The 6000-nt window shown below is 36.5% G+C and overlaps 1 long non-coding RNA gene across 1 annotated transcript; it reads left to right on the top strand.

Moving 5' to 3' along the window:
- Positions 1 to 1771: 1771 nt before the first annotated feature.
- Positions 1772 to 4226, top strand: LOC135481103 (uncharacterized). Its single transcript, XR_010445972.1, has 3 exons — positions 1772 to 1867; positions 2878 to 2943; positions 3839 to 4226. It is a non-coding gene; the product is annotated as an uncharacterized LOC135481103 (long non-coding RNA).
- Positions 4227 to 6000: the final 1774 nt, after the last annotated feature.

Below are 6000 nucleotides of genomic sequence, written 5' to 3'. Positions count from 1 at the left end.
ATTCATATCACCGCATTATGTGGGAATACAGCATTACCTTTGATGCAGCAGATATATTTGTCTTAATTGTGACGATATAGTCTCAACGTATTGAGAGAGTGAAACAGATCTCAAATCTAAGCAAGCTGAGAAAATACAGCTGTGGGTTTCTTTGAATAGCTCAATATGCTCACTTCAGATTTGTCTGATTTCCAGTATACTAGTATCTCTTTTCATTTTTATGTCTGGCCCATCATTATTTCACACTCATTGCTGGGATCCTCCGTGGGTCAGTTGGTTAGCGCGCTAGCGCAGCGTAATGACTCAGGATCATGAGTCGTTATTAATTAAAATTAATTTAACAATCAAATAAATAAATAAATCATTGCTGGGTCATCTGCCTTCTTGTAGTTCCGTGCTTTATTATCACAAGTTACTTTCTCATTTTATTACCCTAGACACATGCTTTCATGGGTTGCCAGGCGATTGGCGATTGTGAGGAGGCCAGAGGTCAGTTAGAGAAGGTTGCCATGGAAATGTGCAGTGAACTACAGTTACCTGTGAGGTGAGATGAAGTGGGATGTTATTTAGTGCTGTAAACGGTAAAGTCAAATCAAAGATAGAAGAATTCCAGAAATGCAATAGCTAGTGAAGGATACATGTACATTATTGAATTATTGTAAATATACAGCAGTGTTGAAAAGTTATAGTAAATATGAACATTGTTGAATAATTACAATAAATGTACATTATTGGCAATTTAAATATATGTACAACATCAATGACAAATTAAATAAATGTAAAAAAAAATGATTGGCAAGTTAAGTAAATGTACAACAATACTGAATTGATACAGTGAATGTACATACAGCAGTGTTGACAAAATAGGTAAATGTACAGCTGTGTTAGATAATTACAATAATTGTACAACAGGTGAAGGATTACAGTAAATGAATGATAGTGTTGCAGAATTATAGCAAATGTTCAAGACTGTCAGTGACTTGCAGCATACATGCAAATTTACATATATATGAAAAGAATGAAACACTCATCAGCAGCTGTTAAACTGCATATGCAAAAAAGAGAGAAGAATTAATTACATTTAATTGTCTTGATGTTGTCAGTTTGAAATGTGTTTCTTGACAGGCTAGTTCGGATTCCAGCCTCAGAACTGCATCTGGGAGAAGCGTACAGAAGTGAAGTACAGATGTGGTCAGAGCCTTTCCAACGGTATATACAGGTGTTACATGCACGTCAGAGTTCAAATCCAACTCTCTGTCATTTTGCTGAATTTTTTTAGCTTCGGCCATTTTTATTAGGGTTTGATCAGATCCTCTGAAAAAGGGAGTGCCTCCCCTCCCCCACCTGGCTATCATAAAGTGCATTAATTGAATTTTAGAATTTTGTTACAGTGTCTGTTGTGAATTATTACTATAATTATTAAATTTGTAAATTATACAATGAATAAAGTACAGCACTTTTGTTCATCAGTACGTGTCCAAAAGAAATTTTTAACTTGACGTGCAGAGCTGAGAAATTAAAGAAAAGAAACAGGACCGGTTGACCAGGTGTCAGTATAATGTAAGTGGATGTGGGGTCATACTTAGTGTCTTCAGCATGATACTTCAGTGGCGGCCCCACTTTGGTGACCTTGAAAAAAGCATACAAGCATACATACAAGAACTTTGAAGAAACTTTGTGACTAATGAAACGTATGAAAAGTATTCGTGCATATAACTTGTACACCTGGATCAGTATAAATACAGCCATTTCTCTACTGTTTTTCACTACGCAGATAGGCCATGTGTCTGTTCTTGGTGACTTCATCAGCCGTAGACTCAACATCCACACCGTGGACCAATCGGGAGGCTCCACACATATGGCCATGGTGAGAACAAAATGGAGTCTTGATTTGATGTCTCTGATCACAAGGTTCAGACGAAGTGTGAAAGTTGCAAGTTCTCTTTTCCACCCCTCGATGAAGTAATTTGATGTGAACCAATTGTAACTATTTAAGTAGCATTATGAAAGGTTTGGAGAAAGAATATACCGAACCAAAATGACCTGAAAGGTGAAGGGAAAAGGTTAGGGTTAAGACATGGTCAGGATTGTATGACATTTCTCTGTTATTTTGTGTACATGTATTCACTTTGTAGTTTAAACTGGCAGATGGGCGTGGTTTTCCCCAGGCTACACTCGGTTTCCTGCCACCATAATACTGGCCCATATTGTTTAAGTGGAATATTTTTGAGTAAGACGTGAAACTCCAATCAAAGATATAAATAAATCTGCAGCTTAAGGTTGGCCAGAAATTCCTCACACAAAACTGGAAAGACTACAGTTTGCTGAAAACGCCATGGCTCACTGGCACTGTCCATGGATTTTGAAGTTGTGACCTCAAGGTGGCTCTGGTTTATTTATCTGAGTGTTAGAATTGTTAAAACTGTTGATAACTGTCAAAATAACTTTGTTAGTGGAAGAGCATGAATTCTTTAGTTGAATGACTGAATGATGGTACGGATATGGTTTTCGTTGTCTGTATATAAACCGACAGTAAAAATCCAGAAAATACATGACAGGAGAGTTAAACTCCAAACAAAAAATAAATATAATACCAGGAAGTACCACCTACTGGGTTTGAACAATCACTGGGTGTGAACAACCACTGGGCGTAAACAATCACTGGGTGTGAACAATCACTGGGTGTGAAGATTTAATGGGTTAAATAGAGAAGGAATAAGGATTATTTCCTGCTGTTGTTGAACGATCACAGGGTGTGAAAATTAGGTTAGTAGGGATTATCTCCTACCATTATTGAAATCAGACACGTGAATAGGCTCCAGTGTGTTATTCCCTTCTGAATGAACACTGTTTAGATTTTTTTTTCATTCTTTCTAGGTCCATGGATGTGTACTAAATGTTACCAGAGTTTTAGCAGCACTTCTGGAAAACAGGTTTGATGAGGTATGAAATTTCTCATGTATTTCATAACTGTGATAATTTTATTAGCTCAGCAGAAAAAGCTTAATCCAAAGAAAATCATTCCTGCCAGTATAAAGGAAAATAACCTGTAAAGAAACAAATCCTGAAGGATGGATGAGCTAAATTCTACAGAACCCATATTTATCAAGCATCTTAAGACTTCTTATATTAAGTGAAATATTGAAACACGGCTACAGTTAAAATGCTTTGCTTTAGGAAGTCTAAGATTTGTACACCGATTCTTTACTGCTGGCAGAATAATGTACCCACCACAGTTTGAATTCTTCCTGTTCTTAATTTGTCTTTCTAAGCACTTGAAATTTATCACTAAAGTATTAATTTGCTTGATAAATATGAGCGCAATGTAAGAAGTGGTACTTTACAAGCAAGACACGTGGCCCAGGATCACAATGCGATCTTACACTTAAGTCAAAATTTCAAATCACTTTAAAATTGATATTTCTTATGTAATATTGTGAAAATATTTCTTGACAACGTAAAATAACAGAAAGGAAAATACCAAATTTAATGATTCAAACTTTGTCTTAAGCCTAAGATTGCTTTGTGATCCCTGGGCCTGGGGCTGAATCCCAAGTCAAGTCATACCTGAAAACTTAAATCGATATTTCCATTGCTAGGCACTTAGCAACTTAGCTAGCCCAGCTACTTACTGGTGTAGTGAGGTGTGAACGGAGAGTCTATGGCATGGTCTTACTGCGGGGTAGCACTACACATATGTTGGCACCGGAATCTCTCTGGTGCAAGATTTAAATCTGTTGTTAAATAATTGCAGTTCTAGTATTGAAAGTAAAATTCAGTCCAAAAAAAAAAACAATAAAACATATTTTAATTTTAATTGTCATTTTGTTATTTTCAGGCCACAGCCAGAGTGAAGGTCCCTGACAAACTGCAGGTGCATCTTCAAGGTTTTGTGTGACAAGAGTGTTGAGCATGTCAGCTATCATGATGTCAGTGAAATAAATATTTGGTTATGAAACTTAATCGTTATATGACTTTCTTTTATTTCTTTGTAACATAAAGGTTAAGAATGAAAGAGCCGTTTTGAAATGCTCTCTCAAAAAATGAAGATATAGAACAATCTTCAAAACACCCATCCAACACTTTCGTTCGGCCAGAATTTGAATTTATTTCGTCTATTTAATTTTTTTTTAATGTTGCTAAATTTAAAGTGTACAATATTTACTGTTCTAATGCAAACAAGAAGGACTAAATAATAAATCATAATATCGTAATTTCAATTTGTCAGGTACCGATAGCTAATAAGATCCGTTATAGCACTCCATTTATATGCCACTCTGATTATTGTCATGTACACATATCAGAAAATAAAAAATTGTGTTTGGCAACCAGCAATTCAAGCTATTGTGGTTTGTAAATGAAGTCAGTTCACTCTGAAGCTTTAACTTCTGCATTGTAAGATGTTGTTTTGTGTGAGATGAACAAAATACCAAGTCGCCAGCACGCGTATCTAGGTATATAAATGGTTATTTATTTACTGGATTCGTTGGCCCATTATTTCGCTTAATAGATACATCAAGTGGTGCTATAAAAGGAACAGCATGGTTTCATGAAAAATGAAGAAAGATATGTGAAAACAATGAGAAAATTTTTTCATTTTTGGTGCATAATTTACATTTTTTAATAACCCATCTATTTATACATATTTTCCGTCAGTGCTCGGGAATAAATGACGTCATCCATATCCATCCGGACCAGCTTGGCCAATCCACGCCCTTCCCCCCACCCCATCCCGGGCCTTATATTCGTGCTTTCTTTCCAAAACTCGTATTTTCATAGCGGTCGCCTTTGATGCCCTAGAGTACAAAGAATACGGCTTAAGTTAGAAGAAAGCTAAAATATGATATAAAGTTCTCATCATACAGACGACTGAAAACTGTAAAAATACTTCCATTTATTTTGGAGATTTTTAAGAGTTTAAAATGCATTAAAATATTTGAATTCTGTGGTGGGCTTTATGGGTCACACGGACTAGGAACTCTTGAGGTCACATCACCTTTTTTCCTGGTACTCACTAGAATGAAGGAATTTTTGAGAACATTATCTGAGTAATCTTTTACTCAAGGGTTACAAGAGTTACGACAACATTCAGTGTCGAGATTTAAAGTTGGAGTGAGTGAGTGATTGGGGTTTAACGTCGTACAACAATTTTTCAGTCATATTTCGACGAAGGAATCCTTCGAGTGCATGTTATGCGCCCCCTTATTGCAGGGCGGATTTCCACACCTCTTTTATCTAGTGTTGCTTCACCGAGATGCCTTACCGAAAGGAAGTTAGCTATCCCGCCCGAGCCATTATACTGATACCGGTCAAACCAGTCGTTGCATTATCCCCATCACGCTGAACGCAAGATTTAAAGTTGGAAAATCTTTCTGTGACGTCAGACTTCCAAATAATATGGTTCATAAAACCTACTTTAGAATTTAAAAGTTTGTGCTTTACACAAATCTAAAAAGAAATAGGTGAAAATATATTTATGCATAGATTTAAGTTGTCTGTATGATGAAACTTACTTCACATTTTAGCCTTCTTTTACTTTAAAGAAATCAGCACCCTGGGTGAAGTAGATCGAAGTAATATTAAAACAGCAATAGATTTCAAAGAGCATTGGACCCATGCAGGAACCTCTCACCAAAACGGTCGTTGTGAGTTCAAGTCCAGCTCATCCTGAATTCCTCTCCGGCCGTAAGTGGGAAGGTCTTCCAGCGATCTGCATGTGGTCATGGGTTTCCCGGGGCTCTGCCCGGTTTCCTCCCACCTTAATGCTAGCCGCCGTGGTATAAGTGAAATATTCTTGAGTACGGCGTAAAAAGTCAAATAAAAAAATCAATGTGCATTGCGTGAAATATGCAATGTCAAATGCCGTGTTGTCATCACATTTAATAAACATTTACATTAAAACAATGGAAAGGGATCAAGCTTCGTTGACCCTTACATTCTAACAGCAGAAATCTGGTTTATGTGTATGCAGAATTTATTTATTCATTTGGTGTTTTTCAC

This window comes from Liolophura sinensis, chromosome 13 (genome assembly GCF_032854445.1).
Source record: "Liolophura sinensis isolate JHLJ2023 chromosome 13, CUHK_Ljap_v2, whole genome shotgun sequence".
Lineage (NCBI taxonomy): Eukaryota > Metazoa > Mollusca > Polyplacophora > Chitonida > Chitonidae > Liolophura > Liolophura sinensis.
This window is presented reverse-complemented; position numbering and strand designations above follow the sequence as displayed.